Source organism: Canis lupus, chromosome 5 (genome assembly GCF_003254725.2).
Source record: "Canis lupus dingo isolate Sandy chromosome 5, ASM325472v2, whole genome shotgun sequence".
NCBI lineage: Eukaryota > Metazoa > Chordata > Mammalia > Carnivora > Canidae > Canis > Canis lupus.
The window spans coordinates 12,740,322-12,751,954 of NC_064247.1; positions in this window are offsets into that span (position 1 = coordinate 12,740,322).

The window sequence follows — 11,633 nt, forward strand, 5'->3', positions numbered from 1 at the left end:
ATGGAGATGACTCTTGGCAGCCAAATTCTAGGTTTATGATGGGGCCTACTCCTTGCCTCACCCCACACTTACCATCTCTGCAAGCACAGAAGTGGGCAGTTGGCTGAAGCTGAACCAGTCAGAGTCCCTTCCAGGAACCAGGAACTGGCACTGAGAGAAGGTTCACGGCTGGACCTGCAGTATGTAAACCTAGGAGAGATTTCTACCAAGTGGATTGATGCACCAAGCGAGCTGGTTTGCAGATTGGAAGAAGAAAAAAAAAAAAAAAAGGAAATAAATTAGTTACGGACAGCAGCCCTGGTGGCGCAACGGTTTGGTGCCGCTTGAAGCCTGGGGTGTGATCCTGGAGACCCGGGATCGAGTCCCGCATTGGGCTCCCTGAATGGAGCCTGTTTCTCCCTCTGCCTCTCTCTCTCTGTGTCTATGAATAAATAAATAAATAAAATTAAAAAAAATAGTTACAGAGAAGAGCAGAGACAAATGTAGAGAGATGACTTTCCTATCTCTGTTTCTAGTCCCCTTCCTTTAGCCCTTGGCTCTGGACACACTGTTTTGTTTCATTTTGTTTTTTAATAATAAATGAACTTTTTAAAAAGATTGATTGATTGGTTTTAGAGAGAGAGCACAGGAGCAGGGGGATGGGCAGAGGCAGAGGGAGAGAGAATCCGCAAGCAGATTTTCCACTGAGCGGGAAGTCTGACGAGGGGCTCTATCCCAGGACCCCAAGATCATGACATGCACTGAAACCACAGGTCATCACTTAACTGACTGAGCCCTCACCCAGGTACCCCAATAATAAATGAATTTTTATCGTAAACCATCTTGAGATGGTTTCTAAACTTGCAATAGAGAATTCTGACTTTTCTGAGTTTAATAAGCTAGGGCATGCTATAATATATTAATTGAAGCCAAGGTGATAGCTTCGTTTCCCCATAGTACATTAATTTTGCTCAGTCCTGAGGCAAGTTTATCTTATCTATTTTGACAAGGAGGTATGGGGTCAGCACCACTGGTGGAGAAACAGCTTAACAGCAAATGCACATTTGATAGTGAACCTGTATTATCTTGGAATATGATTGACAACACATTATCTCACTACTTTTCCCCCTTTATCTAGCCTACAACCCCAAAGATGCTAGGAGAACAAATCTTGTCCACAGAAGAACTTGCTTTTCTTTATGTCCCTAAAATGTGAGCCAAAAAAACTGAAGGTCTTTGTTTTCATCACAAATCAAATAGATAAGCTGAGAGGCCTACAGAGGTCTCACAACCAGCCATGGCAAAGGGAGGGAGCAGGAGTGAGGCCCAGGTCACTCTGGGGATAAATAACCCAGTGGTTGGGTCAAAGGACTCAAGTCTGATGCAAAGTTTCATGACAGGGCAGCATTACAATCTCCCTCCTTCCTTCAAGTCCCCTGGAGGGATAGCCTAGAGGGTACTATGGCATTTAAATTAGTTTCCTAGAGCTGCCATAGCAAAGTACCCCAAACCACAGAAATACATAGTTTCACATTTCTGGAGGTTACGAGTCCAAAATCAAAGTGTTGGCAGGGCCAGGCTTCCTCTGAAACCTCTAGAGGAGGATCCTTCTTTGCCTCTTCCAGCTTCTGGTCGCTCCAGGTGTTCCTTGGCTTGTGGCCACACCATGGCATCTCTGCCTCTGTCAGCACATGCCATTCTTCCTGTGTGTCTTCACAGCATCTTTCACCTGCACGTCTGAATTCACTTTCCTTCTTCCTATAACAGCATCAGTTGTATTGCATTAGGGGCCCACTGTACTCCAATATGACTTCATCTGAACTAATTATATCTGTGACAACCCCATTTCCAGATAAGGTCACATTTTGAGGTGCTGCCGATTAGGATTTTAAGCTTTCATCCTCAGGTAGGGGGAACAATACACTTCATGACATCATCCATGGGGATTTGGCAAACTTGAGCTTGAATTGAGGCCGAGGGGCCTGACATAGTTGGTCTGTCAAGCTAGCTGATGAACCTCAACACGTTTGGTGAAATGATTGGGTAGCTTGTCAGAAGACAACTTTCATGAGGCCCCAAGGATGAGAATTTATCCTAACGGTAGAAATCACTGGGGATTGTGACTTATTTAGTGGTGTATTTTTTTCTTTGCTGTCTATAAAATAATACATTTATAATAGACAATGACTTAGATTCAGTGAAATCCAATCATATGAACTTGCTTTCCCTCTCTTTCACAAAGTAGCTTATCCCAGTGACCTCAAATCAACTTCCTTAGGAAATGACTTTTCAACTGACTTTGAATTTATTATAAACAAATGATAGCTTTTGTCAAATGCCTTGATAAAAGAAAAGATACAGCATTTCCAATACCTACCAGTCTAGTGACTGGACTTTTTTTTGTTTTGTTTTGTTTTGTTTTGTTTTTGTTTAGAAAGGCATTAGCTCCATCAGCAACTTTTTATTAAGCACCTGTTATATACTATGGTTCTAAATGGGAGTGTATATTTATAGTAAAAAACACAATTAAAGGTCTTTGTTCTTAAGTTTCTTTTCCTAGGGTGTTGCCATCCAATGGAAATATAAAAAGCCACATATGTAATTTTAGTTTTTGAGTATTCCCATTACAAAAAGTAGAAGGAAATAGATGAAATTAATCTTAATAATGTGTTGTATTTAACTCAATATATGCAAAATATTTTATTAATGAGGTACTTTATATCCCTCTTTATACCAAGTCTTCAAAATCTGGTGCATATTTCTGCCTACAGCACATACCAGTTAGGACTAGCTCACATTCAAGTGCTCAACAGCCACTGTGGCTAGTGGCTACTGTGCTGGTCAGCACAGATGCAGGGAGTGGAGAGAGATAATAAAGAAATAAATAAGATCCTTTTAGAAAGGGATATGATCTATGGAGAAAATAAAATCAGATCATGGGATCAAGAGTGACTGGATGGGGTTATTGATTGATTTATTTATTTGAGAGAGAGAGAGAGAGAGAACATACAAGCACCAGGAGAGGGATAGAGACAATCTCAAGCAGAGAATCCCGGCTGAGCACAAAGCCCGACCCAGGGCTCCATCTCATGACCATCACCTCCTACCCAGATCATGATCTAAGCTGAAACTAATAGTGCAACGCTAAGCCAGTCAGCCAGCCACCCAGGCATCCCTGGATGGGGTTCTTTTCTTTTTTTTTTTTTTTTTAAGATTTTTATGTATTCATTAGAGACAGAGAGTGAGAGAGAGATTGGCAGAGACACAGGCAGAGGGAGAAGCAGGCTCCATGCAGGGACTGATGTGGGACTCGATCCCAGGTCTCCAGGATCACACCCTGGGCTGAAGGCTGTGCTAAACCGCTGAGCCACCCAGGCTGCTGGATGGGGTTCTTTTAATAAAATCTGTGATCAAGTAGATGAGAAGGACCGTGCGTTGAGGTGGAAGAAGGCAGAGATAATGAGAACAAAGCCTCTGTAGCAGGCAAGAATTTGGAACAGTGCAGGGGCAGAATGAAGGTCAGTGTGGCTGGAGCAGTGTAAGTACATGTGTGTACAGTGGGGGGGGGTAGGGGATGGGAGGGTGAGGGTGGAGAAGGTAGGAGGGGCGGGGATGGTAAGGACCAGGAAAGAGAGCTAAGCGGGCATCTTGTGCGCATGGTAAGGACTTTGGAAATGATCTTGATATAAATGCCTCATTTCTATGTGAAATCACACTTGTTTCTGGTGCCTACTACATTCATTCTTTATTCACATCCATTTGTTTAATAATCAACTCTGGAATTTTGCTGGGGATTGATGTCTAGATTTTCCATGTGAAGTTTTCAAAAGCCATCCCTTTTCTCTTGTTGAACGTTGGGATGTTGTCCTTTGGTGTATCCCTTAATTTCCATGATTTTCCATAGATCTCTTGATTCCACACCTGTAAGTTCCTCCAACACTCAGGGATGTAATCCAAATAGATGTAAACATTTTTCACCGAGTAAATTCTTTTCTTTACCAGATTGTCACACATCTTTGCTTCTATTTATCTTTTTCTAGTATTTATACTCTTCAGTTCAAAGATATCACTTGATGGAGAAGGGAGAAATAAAATAGCAACTGAACTCATTCTGCCTTCTACTGGTTGTTAAAATTGTACCATTTTTTTCCTGCCTCCTCTTCTTGCTCTGAATGTACCACCTTGTTCGGATTTTTTTTATTATTATTACATGAGTTTCAGTTCATATGGTGTGTTGCTTTCATTACTTCTTTGTCTTGGTATTTCCAACAGTTGATGGTGGTACACCTTCCTCTCATACCCCCACACACCAGGGCATTTTGACTCTTCGATTTTCCTTATGGCCAATCCTTATGTCAGGACTGTCAGTTGAGAGTTGATAGAAGTACAGCTCAATCGATTTAAGCCACAAGAAAACAGACTAGTTTGTATGATTGGGAAATTGACTGGTTTCAAGCACAGTAGGATTTAAATTTTCTAAGATGTTAACAGGAGTCTTTTTGGCTTTCTGTTTTGGGTGGTTTTTGTTTTGGTTTGTTGTGTTTTTTTTGTTTGTTTGTTTTTGTTTTTGTTTTTTTGGCCTTGTCTTTTCTATTTGTCTTCATCCTCAGGAGGCTCTTTGGCTTTGCCACACCAGCAGGGGAAAAAAGTCTCATTTCTGATAGCACCAGCAAAAATCAGTCCACAGTTCTCATCGGCCAGGTTTGGCGTACAAGTCCCACTCAAACCAGATGGCCTGTAAATGGTAAAGGTGGTTCCTCGGGGAAAGATCAATCAGAGTTGTGTTCCGAGAAAAGAGCATGGTATTATGTAAGTGCAAAATAACAAAGGGTCCCTATGGTCTCATATCACTGCTCCTCCCATCACAGCATTGCTGGTACTTCTCTTCTCTCCATGCTTTCTGCATCTGTTTACTTGAGTTACATTAGATTTTTGTCCAGATTTTTGAAAAAAGGCTCTTCCCTAGCCTTCCGGCTTCTGCTGCTTTAGCCCAGCTGAATCACACAATTTTTCATGGGACACACTTCGCAGGAAAATCCGCATGAACACACTGCAACACCATGGCCCTGACTCTTCCCAACTCCCCCTGCCCCCAGAATCTTTGAAATTGTAGTTCTCAATGCGTCAGGATCTTCAGAGCCCACCAGACGAGGAAGAAAGTCAGAAAGCTCAGCATTTAGAAGGGTCAGAGAGATGCCACATTTAACAGGTGAGGACTGGAATCTGATAGAACAATGAGAAAGAAGAGCTGTATTGTATTGGACTAACTGATGCAGAGAACACAAAGCGATACAAGAAACACTGGCTAATCAGAAAGAACTCACAATATGGTAAAGGGAGAGAAGCTTATAAGTCTCTATGATACATGCTGAAATGTAGGAAGGGCCGCATGAGGGGTCCTGTTCATATTTCATAGATGACTTGTGGCTGGAGTTATGAAGGAGGGCACCATGATAGAGATGACAGTTGAGCTGGCCCTTGCAAGACGGGTAGGGTTTTATGGGCTAGGAGGAGTTGAGAAGGGAGACGTGACTGGCAAAGTGAACAGCTCAAGCAAAGACGTGACAAGGTGATAGGAGGTCAGAAAATGGTGAATTGCCCAGATTAGTGGTGTCCTGGGGGACTAGGGGCAGACTTTGAGACCAAGTTTGGGCTAGATTGTGGAAGGTGTCAAATGCCCTGGATTTGGGGGATTAGATTATGGAAATGTGGCATGTGCTAAAAGAGAAGTACAACCCAAAGGACAAGTAGACATTGTCTGGTGGTCTGTGGGGCCATTTGCCCTTTCTATGCTTTTGAGGGAGAGAGAAGGAGAGTTCTTGAGATCTGGCATGGGAGCCCATTTCCTGACTGCTCTGCAGCTGGCATTCTCCTGTCATCTACGTGAAGGAGCCCAGCCCGCCTGTACCTTGGCAGCCAGGACTCATGCCACCAGAACAGATTTTAGAGCCATCCTGATATCGCATCCTTATTCTTGGCCCCATATTAGCCCCCCAGCCAGGCTGTTTTTATTTGGGGTTTTCTGGTGAAACTGAGGTGGCCCCAGGGGCGAAGCAAGGTCCTGGGGCAGGCGGTAGAGACAGCATGGACCCTATTTGCATGCTCAGTGTGTGGTATAATTTCCCAGCTGGCCTGAAAGGTCAGCCAGGGGATCTTGGTTGTGCAAATAGAAAAGAGCATAAGTTGCTGACTTTTTTTTTCTTAGTTTTTTCTCTCTCCCTTCTACCCTGGGACTGAGAGTTGGGTTATGCTTCTTGCCAGGAGCCTTCCTCCCTTGTCTACTGACTTGCCTCTCTTTCTTCCCTTCTCAAAAGGAAGGATGGGTCTCTTGGCTGTATTTCTGGTAGCTTCTGAAAGGCTTTCAATTCTCTGCTGGCAGAGGCTGGTTTCAGTATGACTCGCTCAACGTGACATGTTATGTGCGTCAGGACTCTGCTCCAAGGTGTCCTGGGAAACACACCTCAACAAGGCGGTCCTCGCTATGCCCCCAGGGATTGCTCAAGTGGGGGAGCAAGGACAGCAGAGTCAAGTCATATCTGCGTGGGGTGAACTGCGTGACCACTGTGGGCGGCTTCTCCTTCTCCACGATCCCAGCCCATTTGGATGAGGTCTCAGATGTCTCTTCTCTGATCCAGACCAGTTCCGAAAGTGCTGGGCAGTGAACAGATGCCCAGATGTCCTGTGGGGAGGATTCATTTCCATAAGACTTTCTAAGTCCTGGGCTGCGTTTCAATAGCCTGCTCCTGCTCTTCCTCCTTTTGTACCTTGGAGGGGGTAGGATTAGGAGTAGAACTAAGATGGGACACCTGGCTGGCTCAGTGGTTGAGCGCCTGCCTTTGGCCCAGGGCGTGATCCTGGGGTCCTGGGATCGAGTCCCACATTGGGCTCCCTGCATGGAGCCTGCTTCTCCCTCTGCCTGCGTCTCTGCCTCTCTCTCTCTCTCTTTCTCTGTATGTCTCTCATGAATAAATAAATAAAATCTTAAAAAAAAGAAAGAGTATTAGAAACCAAATGCAGATGCCTCTACCCTGGCCCATCAGAAGAACAGGTACTGATCTCTTGGCTGGAAATACGTCTGGACTTTGGTTGTTGTAAACTCGAGAAAGCGCCCTGCCCTGTGTGAAGGAAGCCCACGCTGCAGGTGGAGAGAGCATCTGAGGGTCCGACGGACCCAGGTGGAAGTCCCCAGGTCACCCACTTGCCTGTGAGACTGTCAAGCCACCTTCAGAGCATCCAGCTCCCTATTTGTTGGATTGGATACTTACTAGCCCTGCCCACCCCACAATGATAAATGGAAGGAATAAACAGGATAATGCACGTAAGGGGTTTAGCACAGTGCTTGGTGCTTAGTAAGCACTCAGTAAGTGATAAGCACATTGATATTAAGGCAGTAGTTTTGCCTTTATTGTTTAGCGTTGATTAACCCAAGAGGGGGTGGGGAAAGGTCCTGAGGCAGGTCCCTGCAAGCACCAGCCTGCTGTTGCTCCCCAGTCCAGGCAGCTGTTACAAAATAACATTAACATGGGAGCTAATTTAACACAGTATTAATTTTAAGATGCAGCTGGGTCATCCCCAGGCTCCAGTGCCTTCCGGCTCATGTCTGGCACACCGCTCAGCAGAGACAGTCCTCTCTGTGACTTCCAGATCCACCTCAGGAGGGTGTTTGTGGCTCAGCGATCAAAGGGTTGTTAATTTTATACGCATACCATATTAACACACATTTTAAATGGTCTCATTAGTTTTTCTGCTGATTTCCAGCTTTGAAATTATTGCTCTGACTGCAGAGCCCCCGCGGACACGAGCTCTCATTATTTTTAGGGATAATACCCCCTACACACCCATAAATCTAGGGCAGCTGCCATTTGGGTTTTCCTCTGTGGTTCAACTGGTCCATCATATTGGAGAGGTGGTAAGTCAGAAACCACTGCTTTGATGTTTGGTTGGGATACATGCAGGTAGAGCAAATCAATTGCAGAAATGCAGGAAGTGAGGAGGGTGTGGAGGTGAAAAGAATCCGGTGCTATAGTGGACCACAAGCTAGAGAGAGCAATCGGCAGTGCCTCTCGATTGTGATTAATGCTGACTATGATAAGTGTGTGGGTGTCTGCCCCTCATGCTCAGCTCAGTTAAACCCCGAAAGAAGCCACATTATACAAAGTAGGGACTCAGTACCTCTCCAGACTTTCAAAGGAGATTTTATTTAAGACCAGCCCAGGGGAATATCTTTCCAACAACCCTCTTAGCTCTGAGCGCCAGAATGCTACATTTTTAATTTAGTCTCTCTACACATCTTAGAGCCATTACTTCTCAGGGATTTCTTTTAAAATAAAAGTTAAAAATCATTTTATGAAGCCTTGATTGGGGACGTCTGGGTGGCTCAGTGGTTGAGCATCTGCCTTCGGCTCAGGTTAGGATCCTGGGGTCCTGGGATCGAGTCCCACATCGGGCTCCCTGCGTGGAGCCTGCTTCTCCCTCTACCTGTGTCTCTACCTCTGTCTCTGTGTCTCTCATGAATAAATAAAGAAAATCTTTAAAAAAAAACTTTTTTAAAAGGCTTGATTGTTGAAATACCTAGCTGCGCATGGTGCTGTGCTGAGTCTGTTTCAGAAACAAAGGTTGGTGGGGGTCAGTGCAAAGCACACAGGAAGATCCTGTAGTTCTGGGGTACGGGCCCCTGTCTGCGGTCAGCGGTAGGCAGCAGCGGGCTGGTGCTTTGCACTCTCTCTGTGGCTCCCCAAGTCCCTGCTCTCGAGGATCCAGCCATGCAGGGGCACCCCCCAGCCCAGGCCTTTACGTTCCTTCACCAGCCGCAGAGCAGCCTGAAAACTGTCCATCTCCCTCTCCTTTGGACCAGTGCCTGGAACAGTGACCAGCTCCTTTCGGGCGTGGGGTCAGAAACAGCGGAGAACCAACGTCATTCAGCAACTCCGCACAGCTGTCATCCCTGGCGTGGTGCCCTTGCCAAGGGACCCACGGCTAACTGTAATCAGTCCCGCAGGCGGATGGCGGTGCAAACCCCGTGTGTGTGCCTCAGGAGTACAGCCGATGACACGGGGGCCCTCCGTGAGCAGCCCCCGAGCTGCCGATTCGGAGCCAGCAGTATAAGCAGGAGGTGCAGGCACCTGCACAGGCAGTTCCCCATTCTGGGTAGTATTTGATCCTCGTAGCAACTCTGTGAAGTCAGTGTTATTTTCCCCATTTTACAGATGGAGAAACAATTTGAGAGGTGAAGCCAACTGTTGTCCTGGATCTGCTCCTTAGGTGACAGGATCAGGATTCAAGGCCAGATTCTCTCTGAAGCAATTTCAAATTTTCCAGGGTGACCCAGGTAGAGTCTGACCAGCGGAGAAGCGGATCTGTGCCACCTGCAAACTCAATTGGGAAGTAGGGCCACTTGCAGTTTTGCTAACAACTGTCTGATACACTCTGGCTTTTGATTTTTTTTCCCTAACATGTAAGCATTTGATCAAAAGGAGTCATTCATAGCATCCAATTGTGTGCATGTGTTTAAAGATTTATTTATTTACTTTACAGAGAGCGAGCCCCAGGAACAGGGTGTGGTGGGGAGGGGCAGAGGCAGAAGGAGAAGCCAACTCTGCTGAGCACAGAGCCCAATGCGGGGCTCTATCCCATTGCCCTGAGATCAGGACCTGAGCTATTTTTACTTTTTTTTTTTTTTTTAAAGTAAGCCTTAGATCCAAGGTGGGGCTGGAACTCACAACCTTCAGATCAAGAGTCGTGTGCTCTACCAACTGAGCCAGCCAAGCGCACCATGACTGTTTTATGAACCTCTTTTTCATGGAGGTTTAACATTCATGTTTTTCCCAACCAAGAGGTGCCCACTTAACTGACCGTGCCACCCAGGCGCCTAATTGTGTGTTTATAGGATAATGTCTTTTTTTTAAAAAAAGACTTATTTATCTAGGCACCTGGCTCAGTGGTTGAGCATCTGCCTTTGGCCCAGGGCATGATCCCGGGGTCCTGGGATCGAGTCCTGCATCAAGCTCCCCCCAGGGAGCCTGCTTCTCCCTCTGCATGTCTCGGCCTCTCCCTCTGTGTCTCTCATGATTAAATAAATAAAATCCTTAAAAAAAAAAAAAAAGATTTGTTTATTTATTTGAGAGAGAGAGAGCGCACAAGCAGGGGGGAGGGGCAGAGGGAGAGGGAGAAGGGACTCTGCTGAGCAGGTAGCTGGGAGCAGGGCTGATCACCCCCTGGGCCAGAGGCAGGTGTTTAACCGACTGAGCCACCCAGGTGCCCCAAGATAATATGTCTTAAAGTGTATCAATGCGTTTGACGTATCTTTTCACAGAAAATTTAGAAATACAAAAAAATAAGAGGAAGAAATTACCACTTATCTTACCAAAACTTAGCATTCTGGCCTTTTTTTCATTGTATGTACATATAAACACATGACAAAATACAAATTAGACTATAAAAAATTCTTGATTCCTGTTTCTCCTCTCAACTTTATATAATAAGCATTTTCCGTATGATTAAGTATTTTTTGAAAGTAGTATTTCAAAGGCCTTCCACAGGTTCTGGGACATAGTAAATGTGTAGCTATTATTATTTATGACAATATTCTAGTAGATGAGTGGACTATAATTTATTTGACTTTCTGATTTTGATGAAAATTTAGGTTGCTACCTTTCCCCCAGTATTATAAACAGTTGTATCAAGGACTTTTTGTACATAAAATTGTGTTTGGGGGCACCTGGGTGGCTCCATCAGTTGGGTGTCTGACTTGTGCTTTCGGCTCAGGTCATGATCTTGGGGCTGTGAGATCGAGCTCTGCGTCACTCTGCTGGGAGTCTGCTTGGGATTCTCTTTCCCAGTCCCTCTGCCCCTCCCTCTGCTCTCTCTCTCTCCATCTCTCAAATAAATAATAAAAAAAAATTTTTTTTAAGATTTTATTTCTTTATTCATGAAAGACACAGAAAGAGAAAGAGTCAGAGACACAGGCGGAAGGAGAAGCAGGCTCCATGCAGGGAGCCCGATGTGGAACTCAATCCTGGGACCCCAGGATCAGACCCTGGGCTGAAGGTGGCACTAAACTGCTGGGCCACCCAGGGACCTCTAAACAAATTTTTTTTAAAAGAAAATATTAAGATTGTGTTTATCACTATGTTGTATGCCTGAAACGAATATAACTTTGTGTGCCAACTATACTCACATAAAAATAAAAATAGATAAATAAAAGTGTGCCTAAGCTTCTCATCAATTTCTTAGGCTAGACCCCTGGTAAAGAATTACTGCATCAAAGCTTAGTCACTTTTTAACCATGTATTTGGGACACACACTGCCAAACTGCTTTCCTAGAAAGAGTGGATTTGTTTAAATTCTTCTTTTTTCTTTAAGTAGGCTCCACACTGGGTCCTGAGATCAAGACCTGAGCTGAGATCAAGAGTTAGCAGCTCAACTGACTGAGCCACCCAGGTGCCCCTACCTGTTAAGTTCTAACAGCATTCTGGGAGAGGGTCCACTTCTCCATTTCCTTTCACACTGAACTTGGGTGAGAATGTGACTTTGGTGAGCAGGGCTCTATTTAGAAACAGCTTGACTGGCCCCGTGTGCTTCTTACCCGTGGAGAGACTCAGCAAAAAGGTGAATTGGCCTTGACATAATGCCAGTGAGATCTGGGGATTTCCTTT